This window comes from Amphiprion ocellaris, chromosome 21, assembly GCF_022539595.1.
Source record: "Amphiprion ocellaris isolate individual 3 ecotype Okinawa chromosome 21, ASM2253959v1, whole genome shotgun sequence".
Classification (NCBI taxonomy): Eukaryota; Metazoa; Chordata; class Actinopteri; family Pomacentridae; genus Amphiprion; species Amphiprion ocellaris.
The window spans coordinates 22699775-22710768 of NC_072786.1; the positions used below are offsets into that span (position 1 = coordinate 22699775).

Here is a 10994-nt window from a genome sequence, read left to right on the forward strand (position 1 = left end):
TACCAAGTGGAAGGTCGCAGGTTCAAGACCCACCACTGGCAGTTTTCTTTCTTTGTCTTTGTCAGGATTTTGATAAAACTTAAGAAGGGTCTGGTCTTGAACCAGCGACCTGCAGCTCCATAGGCAAATCCTTAACTCACTGAGCTACAGATCAGATGAAAAGAAATAAATTCGTCGTCCCTTTGGCATCGTAGTTTCTGAAGTGACCACATGGGCTGGAGCCAAGGCGGAGTCTGGGTGGAGTCAGGGCGGAGAGTAGGCGGGGAGGTGGGTGGCGGCCTCCCCCCTCTACTCCCCCACCTCCCACCACCACCCACCACACCTTCCCCCGCCCGACGAGTTCTTCGAGTCTCCACGAGTTCTTCGAGTCTCCACAGGTTTTCCCGAGTTTCTGGAGTTTCCACCAGGTCGGAGGCAGAACAAGTTGTCATGAAGAGGTGTTGAAGTCGGCCAGGATGGACTGACTTTTTACAGCGACTAGAAGGAAGACGACTAGAAGAGCAGGTCTTTAACCACCATCCATAAAATCCATGGAGTCGGCTCCAGAGAAATGAAGGGAGGTCAACTTTTATCAACCTCCATCCAGATGTTCAACTTCATATCTTTACTTGGAGATTTTTAGCACCACAAACCTTTAGTATCACACTTTATTATCATTTATTAGGACTTTAATGGAATCCACCAGCAGATTTAGTTTTTGTTGACAAACTTTATTCTTGTCGTCGTGGGACTGCAGTATTTAAAACTCTTCCTTCTATTTGACCTCATGTTTATTAGTTTTAGTGGAGAAAGTTATTTTAGTTGTCGATTAGTCTCTTAAAAACCAAATAATAAATTGGATTAGTCAAGAGGTTTAAATTTCTTACTTTGTCATATTTTAAATATGACAAAAAATATAAAAATAAAGCGTCTTGAGACAATTTGACCTGTAATTGGCGTTATATAAATAAAATTGAATTAAAATTGTATGTATCTTGTAATGTTGGAGTAATTCAGCCATATATGTTGGAAAACACATTTTCTTTGTCCATTAATCTGTTGATTGTTTTCTCCAGTAATTCATTTCTTGTTTTGGTTTATAAAATGTCAAACCCAAATATATTCAGTTTACTGTCATAAAAACCAAAAAGATTTACATTCATGATGCAGGAATCAGGCAGTTTTTCACTTTTTATCTTAGTTTAGTCAGAAAGATAGTTGATAATGTGTGAATTGTTGCAGCTTGTGAGCCGTAGAAGGTTTTAATCTTTGGGGCCGAGTGTCAAAAAACATTTAGAAACCAACATCAACAAAACACTCAACAAAGATTTGAACATCATTAAAGGGAAATCCAACTTTTGCATGACAATGTCTAATTAAAGGACATTTATTTCCAACGTAAATGTGTGATATTCATCCTCTGGAGCTTTCTCTTCACATCGTCTTCCACCTGGACTGGTTTGGTCGGGAGCATGTGCAACAAACATTTGAAAAACTGCACTTTAACATCAATGAATGACACTGAAGTTTAATCTCTACATAAATGAGACTGAGTCTGGATGTGCTGCTCTGTCATTAACTCCTAAGTTTAGGGAAAGTTCAAACAAAAGAGGACAGTTCAGATAAGACTTGAGAATGAGCTTATTTTGAACAAACATCTCAGACTTTCTGAGCTTCAGCACCTCTAGCAAGATATTTTAACAACAAGCAACTCAAGAGATCCAGAAGTTGGAGAGAGTTAGCTTTAGCTGAGCCAAAGAACATGTGGGACGCTAACCTAGCAAACATTTCAGACTTTTCTCTGTGAATTCTGAGAAATAATTTCCTATTTAATGACAGAGCTACACATCTTAACTCAGTCTCATTAAAACAGACTCTAATTCAGTGTCATCCATCCATATTAAAGTGCAGTTACCCAAAATGTTTGTTGCATGAGCTCCAACAAAACCTGTCCAGGTAGAAGGCCACTTTGACAAACAGGAAGTGGAAGATTCCAAGCAGATTTATAGAAGGGGGAACCGGACTGTACTAAGTGTGGTCGAGTATAGAGGGGTGTTTTGTGGGTTTTTAAGGCTGATAATGATTATTAGTGAGACATTTGGAGTAGATATTCATTTGCAGTAAATGAAAGTATTTAAAATCTTGGAGTTAAACTTAGAAGAACACAAACTCTAACAGAAAACTTTGTTGATACGTTTTTGTTTTGTTTACAGATGTTAAGTTAAAGGAGTTTTATTCGTGACGTATAACCAATCAAATCACTCCAGAAGACAGAGCGACCACAGGTAGATAAAGGTTCAGAGCCAAAGTAGCGCCATTTTTAAATGTATTTATTACCGTAAATCAGTAAAAAATAAAATACTGATAATCAGTAAATCAGTCAGCCCACAATTACTACAATTCTACAATGTATGTCTCTTTCCTTTGACTTGTTATTTGTACAATATACGATGTATATGATGGTGTTTTTTCATACCAAAGGCTATACTATGATGTTCTAGACTGTCTGCTGCCTCCTCCTCTGTTGTTTTCTGGATTGTACTCAGCTGCATGCCTTCGTCCACCCGGCCTCCGTTGACTCGTCCCGCCTGCCGTCTCTGGAGCTGAAGCTGGATTGGAACAGACCAAAGTACAGTCCAATCACGATGCCAGCTGCCTCTCAAAAGGCTCCTTCATCTGGCAGGTGGCGGCACTTCTTCTGAGGGGAAGCTGAGCTGGTCCAGCAGAACTTTGGAGATGTGTTCCAGTGGTTGGTGGATGTGTGGGGAGATAGAGAGGGACCTTTGAATTGTTCAGAAAGGAAAACAGGGAACCCATTGGTAGTTTTAGTTTAGGGTGCTACTGCGGTGTGTTTTTGGGTTTTAAGAGGTGAACAGGAAGAGTTTTTTTTCGTATTGATTATCTTTTACTTTGTTCCTGGTTGGAATGCCCATCAATGTCAACATGAAGTTCACTTTTAGTTCTGTTTATTTATTTTTATTTTACTAACACCCATTTGCTTTTAACCCCCTCACATGTTGTGTTGTTGTAAACTTACTCTTTCAAATAAATACTCGTCTAACCCTCTGGAAACCAGCGTTTGGACTGTTTTTGTGTTGCTCCTCACCTACTTCAGACAGCCGGGACATAACAACGTTTTGTGGACCAAAGGCTTTTCTATGACGTTTTTAGAGCGACATGCTATACTATGACGTTTTTAGAGCGACATGCTATACTATGACGTTTTTTGAGCGACATGCTATACTATGACGTTTTTGGGCGACATGCTATACTATGACGTTTGTAGAGCAACATGCTATACTATGAAATTTTTAGAGCGAAATGCTATATTATGAAGTTTTTTGAGCGACATGCTATACCATGACGTTTTGTGAGCGACATGCTTTACTATGACGTTTTTAGAGCAACATGCTATACTATGACGCTTTTTGGGCGAAATACTATACTATGACGTTTTTAGAGCGACATGCTATACTATGAAGTTTTCTGAGCGACATGCTATACTATGACGTTTTTTGAGCGACATGCTATACTATGACGTTTTTTGAGCGACATGCTATACTATGACGTTTTTTGGGTGACGTGCTATACTATGACGTTTTCAGAGCGACATACTATACTATGACGTTTTTTGAGCGACATGCTATACTATGACATTTTTAGAGCGACATGCTATACAATGATGTTTTTTGAGCGACATGCTATACTATGACGTTTTTTGAGCGACATGCATCACTATGACGTTTTTAGAGCGACATGCTATACTACGACGTTTTTCGAGCGACATGCTATACTATGATGTTTTTCGGGCGACATGCTATACTATGACGTTTTCAGAGCGATATGCTATTCTATGACGTTTTTTGGGCGACATACTATACTATGACGTTTTTAGAGCGACATGCTATACTATGACATTTTTAGAGCGACATGCTATACAATGATGTTTTTCGAGCGACATGCTATACCATGACGTTTTTTGAGCGACATGCTATACTATGAAGTTTTCTGAGCGACATGCTATACTATGACGTTTTGTGAGCGACATGCTATACTATGACGTTTTTAGAGCGACGTGCTATACTATGAAGTTTTCTGAGCGACATGCTATACTATGACGTTTTGTGAGCGACATGCTATACAATGATGTTTTTCGAGCGACATGCTATTCTATGACGTTTTGTGAGCGACATGCTATACTGTGACGTTTTTAGAGCGACATGCTATACTATGATGTTTTTCGGGCGACATGCTATACTATGACGTTTTCAGAGCGACATGCTATACTATGATGTTTTTTGAGAGACATGCATCACTATGACGTTTTTAGAGCGACATGCTATACTATGACGTTTTTTGAGCGACATGCTATACTATGATGTTTTTCGGGCGACATGCTATACTATGACGTTTTCAGAGCGATATGCTATTCTATGACGTTTTTTGGGCGACATACTATACTATGACGTTTTTAGAGCGACATGCTATACTATGATGTTTTTCGGGTGACATGCTATACTATGATGTTTTTTGAGCGACATGCTATACTATGATGTTGTTTGGGTGACATGCTATACTATGACGTTTTCAGAGCGACATACTATACTATGATGTTTTTAGAGTGACATGCTATACTAACACATTTTTAGAGCGACATGCTATACTATGACGTTTTTGAGCGACATGCTATACTACGACGTTTTTTGAGCGGCATGCTATACTATGACGTTTTTAAAGCGACATGCTATACTATGACGTTTTTTGAGCGACATGCTGTACTATGACCTTCTTCGGGCGACATGGTATACTATGACGTTTTTAGAGCGACATGCTATACTATGACATTTTTAGAGCGACATGCTATACTATGACGTTTTTAGAGCGACATGCTATACTATGACATTTTTAGAGCGACATGCTATACTATGATGTTTTTAGAGCGACATGCTATACTATGACGTTTTTTGGGTGACATGCTATACTATAATGTTTTTAGAACGACATGCTATACCATGATGTTTTTAGAGCGACATGCTATACTATGATGTTTTTTGGACCAAAGGCCATGACGTTTTTAAAGCGACATGGTATACATGACAATTTTAGGCAACATCCTATCATTTTACACTTTTTGAATCATATAATAATCAGTTGTTTTTTTAGCAACATATAAGAATTTGAACAGTTTTAAAAATTACTATACTTTTACTTGTGCAATGAAATATTATTCTATGGCATTTTTTAGATGACATATTATACTCTGATGTTTTCTTGAATTACATACTATTTTGACAATATACTGCACTATGACATTTTTTGAACCACATATCATACATGACAATTTTAGGCAACATCCTATCATTTTGCACTTTTTGAACCACATAATAATCTAGTGGGGTTTTTTTGCCGACATGCTGTACTATGAACTACAGGCCATACTATGTTATTCTTGAGTAAAGTATACTATACTTTGACATTTTCTGAACTACATCCTATACTATGGCATTATACACAGAGTGCTTTGGTTACATGTTGATTTATAATCTAGATTTTTTTCTGTTTTGTTTTTTGACAGGATTACCACAGACCTGACCGTGAACACCGTTGACACCCACCTCAGGGAGACGCTGCCTAAGATCTCAAGGCTGCTTGGTCGTGGTCTTTCTGGTCCTGCTCCAGAACACCTTCATCAACTACGTCTTCTTTTGAAGAGGCCCTCAGATGCTGCAATCTCTGACCTTCAGGAGGAACTGCTACTTTCACTCTGTAACGAGACGGCGGTTATTTTAAAGACCCAGCTCCTGGCGGCTTTGAGTGAAAGTTTAACACCCATCAAAATGGAACTACAGACAGTTAAATCTGAGCTGTCGGTCAGTATTTCAAACATCAAGTCCGACCCAGCTGCCCTAAAGCACGCTGTGGGTGAAACAGAAACTTCACTCTCCACATCACCGACGACGTCGTCACACTCCAAAGCAGAGCACCAGTCTGCTGAACTTTTAAAAGTGGACAATAAATGTGAAGACTGTGAGCAGCAGCAGACTGTGAGCAGCGGAACAGATGTGATCAGAAAGAAGTCATTTTTTCTTTTCTTTCTGGTTGACTTGATGCTGTCAGATGCAGATGTTGGAGCTGATTCTGATCTTTCAGGATAAAAAGCTGCTTTTCCTTCACAGACTTTTCAGGAAATTATTCTCTCAGGTTTTCTCTGCTATTTATATTTTTATTATCTGTGATTATTTCATTACTTTCTTTATTGTAAAATAAAGTTTGAGGCATAAAGACTCATTTAGTTATTTTATTCCTGAAATCTTTGATGTAGCAGAACTAAACTTCCATTTTCCTTCTTGTACTTCTGATACTAGAACTAAACGTATCTTCAACACGGATCATCTGGTTTTCATGAATCAGCAGCAACATCACAACAACAAATGAGACAATTTTCAACAAATTAATGAAACTGATGTCATTTAAAACTATCAGAGTCTGTTTTAGTGTCAAATTAAAGCTGATTACTGACAACTAGAACATTAACGTTACTGTTTTAATCACATTTAAGTTTCCTGAACGTTACATTAATGTCAACCAGCCACAGTTTTATGAACTTAATGAACCACATTACAGGAACACAACACACTTCAGCTGTTTACATGAAACTCAACACATTAGCTTGATGCTACGTTAGCTTTAATCAGGCTACGACTGAGCAGCTAGCTCGGTTAGCATCGCTAACATTAAAGCTAATATTTACTATGCTAACTTTCTTCTCTGGTCAACACACACACAGAAATAAACTCCACCAACATCTGGAGTGCATGGCACACATTACATCTGACACTAAAGCTGCATATAAAGTGCATTAAAAGCGGCACCGATACGAAAATAAACATTTACTTACCGAACTATCAGAGTCCTTTCAGTGTCTGCTGGTAGAATCAGCCGAAGGTAGAAAACTGGTTAAAACAAGCCAACGGGCAGGAAAACTGTCTGTGGAAAATGTTCTGCTGCTGCACCGATAAATAAACCAACAGTTATTATATCAGAATTAATCCAAACGAGGAGAGCAGAGTCTCTGCTGCCTCCTCCATAGGACCTGTCAATCATTCCAGACCAGACTGTCAATCAAGTAGTCCCGCCCCCTGGCTTCGCAAAACTTTAACGCTCTATAAAAAAAATCAATATTGATTTATTTTAAGATCGACCACCTGATCTCTCATTTTGACCATGAAATCTCACGAAAAAAATGTATGTACAGTCTATGCACCGTACTCTGTTTGGCTCCACACTTGCTGATGACAACTTCCGGTCTCAGAAAATGAAAAAAACTGACCTTTTTTCGTTTCTGTCTCTTACTGATTTTACTTTCTTGTTATTCTAAATATAAAACGAAAATCAAAGCATTTTTTAAAAAAAAAAATCGTATATCCCTTTTTGATCATGAAAAGGAAAAACTCCTTGTATTTCAATTTTAATTTTTGTATTTTAAAACGAAAATCAAATAACCACTGTTTTTTTGTTTTTCAATACCCGTTTCAGAACGGAAAATCCAATTACCAGATGGACCCAGTATTTACACATAGAGTAGGATTCATTCAGTGTCATGATGAAAATGATAAGGGCATTAGTGATGCATTAATGTGCAGCCATACAAATACTGCAACTCATTCAATCTGCAAATTAACTTAGGAAAGCTGACAGATGAAAGGAGTTAAAAATGAAATGTTCGCCTTTGAAAAGTAGTGACATAGAAGCATCAGGGTCATTCCCAAATTGGATGGCGTTTGGCCTTCAAAATTTTTGAAAACTGAACTTTGTCTTTTACAATTTTCTGCTCCATATTCATCAATAATAGGTGATAAACTATCAAAGGCTTGATTGGCTCAGCTTACACATCAATGGTACCATTTTTATTCAATGTTTTATTTGTTGTTTGCTAACCCTACTATAATCACAGTAACAGGGTTGCTAATCCATGCTAATGTGATCTTTTTCTCAGCAGTAGAAGCTAGATATTTAGCTGCTGTTACTGCTGACCAAAAGGACAAACTGACTGATGGAAAACAGTCAAAAGAATTAGTCTTTTCCTAATAATGTGAGGTAAAGAGAGACATTCAATCAAGCCTGACAATGTGAGGAAAATATGAAAAATAGAAGAGAGGACATAGCTTTGTTCTACCCATTCTTTAGAAACTGTTTGATGATGTTAATTCCGGCGTTTCATGTGATTCATTGTTTTTCTTCTTCTTCCAGATAAAAAAGTTATGCTAACATAGTTGTGGGACACACATTCCATGCATAATAATTATTATTTAAAATATTATGTTGATTTGAAAAAAAATGTTCCCACAATAACAAGACACATTAATGAAAAAATAATACCAAAAAAGGAGATTTAAATTCCATTCTAACCGTTTTATTTGAGATTCAATTTGATCATCAGGGAGGTGAGACAAGAGAAAAATGTCATTTCAAGGGGAACTCCAGAATTATTTGGTATTTAAAAAATATTTTCAAACATTCTTTTATCCTAGTTTGTTTAGATTTGGTCTCAGTACAAGTACATTTCCGCAACATCTACAAGTTTTAATATTTTGTACATGGATTATTTGAAATTTGATAGGTGCGACTTTAAAATGTCCTCCAATTCTAGATGACCCACAAAGTAGCACCAAATGAAAGCAGTCGACTGCAAAATGCCTTAAGATTATACTTACAGTGTCTATAAAAATAATTCACCTCCAGCTGGCAGTTTTCAGCTCTTATGATTGTTCAGAGTTGAATCGTGGTCAATTAATTTGGCTTTTTTAGGCAAGAATTTACAAAAAGACTCTTTCGTGTCAAAGTGACAACTAGTTTCTACAAAGTAATGCCAAAAAATTAAAAATATAAACTGCAAAATGAATAATTGCACAAATGTTTACTCCATTTCATCTCACTCACCTAATTAATTTTCCATTTCATTTCATATTTTTAAATTAATTGACGCTACTTCATAGAAATTTGTTTTCACTTTGACATGAGTCTTTTTGGACCGTTTTTGTCAAACTAAAAGGAAATCAATTTCTCCATGATTCCGTGCTGAAAAAGCAGAAAACTTCCAAAGAGAATAAGTACTTTCTGTGAGCATTGTAAATACAGTACTTTGGTAAATGTTCTTAGTTATTTTCCACCATTGCCCTGGCTGGATGTTGCTATTTGAACTTCAAACCAAACAATATCAGTGCAAAGGGAGAACACAAGCACATTTTGTTGAAATAAATAGTAGTTAAGAACACAAGCCCTCATTAGTAAAACGAGATGGATGAGAGTTTATTGTGTTTGGAGAGGAAGCAGAACAAGATGTTTTGGGTGCACTCAGTGGCTGCTTCATGAGTTTATTGGTAAAGCTTGATAAAAAAATCATTAAAATAGACTATGTTTCAAGTTGGATCTGTGGTATGTGTACATAAAGCTACCCTGCACTCAAAAAATGGATTCTTTGGATGAACTTAAAAAAAAACATGGAAAGAATTTCCACATGATTAAATGGCTTACTTTAAACAATAACCAATTTTTTGTTCCAACTTAAGGCACTGAGGTTAGTTTAACTTCATTTATTAGGGTCCATTCAACTTGTTTGCAAAGTTTGGATCCAACTTAATTTACTTAGTATGGGTACATGCCTTTGAAATGGGTTGATCCAACTATTTTGAACTAGGGTACTTCAACCCGAGTGGATCAAGTTGGCCCAACAAAATTGCTTAATGCTGAAAGAGAGCTGTTTAATCATGTGGAAATTCTTTCCATGATTTAATTAAGGCAATTTTAAGTATTACATTTGAGTTTTACTCAAAAAGGTTATCTTTCAACAATGTCTACAGTCTACTTGGTCTAAAAGGTGTAAACATAACACATGACAAAGAGATGCTGTCATAAACTGTATTTAAATTGTAAAGGCAGTACAGTTGCTCATTTTTAATTAACTGAATAGAAGTCCTACATGCAGTTACAAACTGCTAGTACTGCTTGTAATAACAAACCAAATTTAAAAAAACAATAATAACAATAAGTAAAAACAATATTTTTACACTTAAACAGCAAATGAAATGTATCACTTCTGAAAACAATATTCAGCACTGTTCCCTCTAAATTTGTGGTCTAAACTGGTGGATCGGAAAGTGTGTGGTTAAAAAATATATATATATATTAAGTGCTTAAAATATGTAACAGGTCCACATTGTTTTTACAAACATTGATATAAGAAAAATGTCCTTTAATCTTGGTCTGTTTTTATTCATTTTTTTAACATTTATTTTAATAATTATATTAATTATTTTAATTGTATTTTCATTACTGCCTTACATTTATTTTTGGTCAGTTTAGTTTTTTTTTTCCACATACTTGAAATTACCACAACTGACCAAAATAAATCTTATCTTATCTTAGAAAGTGACCAAAAATCTAAACCGAACAAAGTGAATTTAAAATAAATAAATAAATAAAGGGCAAAATTTACTTAAAGAGTACAGAAAAATTTGGAACCCAGTTGAGAACCGCTTTGTGTTTTAAATCACAATTACAAAGGATCTGAGTACTTGGTACAGAAGAAAAGCATTACAAAAGTCTTTGCTGATCTAAACTGAAGATGCTGTTTGGGACATGGGCTAATATACTATTTGAATTCTCAGCCCCCTTATAGAACTCAACATTAAATAATGGGAACTGCCCATTAAAATGTCAGGAGATTTAGTGTTGATAAAAAACCTTGCAAGTGAACTTAGAACATCTTAAAGGAAAACAAAAGGGTTTTCCCCCAGTTGAGCAAAAATTCTCAATGGGAAAGAACTGTCTTAAGGGCCTGAACTTTTGCAGACAGTCTGTTCCCATCAAGCTCTAGGATTATTTTCTGCAGAGCTTCGAATGTATATTTTAGCTCTGGGGTAACTCAGGTTCAGAGTATACACAAAGGCAAGCAAGATGGACAGTGCAAATGGTACATTCCTCAATTCACTGAGTACCGTCACCCCTCCAGAATG

At 36.4% G+C, this 10994-nt stretch overlaps 1 long non-coding RNA gene across 1 annotated transcript; it reads right to left on the reverse strand.

The window, feature by feature from the left end:
* Positions 1-2519: 2519 nt before the first annotated feature.
* LOC129347908 (uncharacterized) lies at positions 2520-7173 on the reverse strand. Its single transcript, XR_008600248.1, has 3 exons — positions 6878-7173; positions 5595-5743; positions 2520-2760 (listed from the first exon to the last, which is right to left on the reverse strand). It is a non-coding gene; the product is annotated as an uncharacterized LOC129347908 (long non-coding RNA).
* Positions 7174-10994: the final 3821 nt, after the last annotated feature.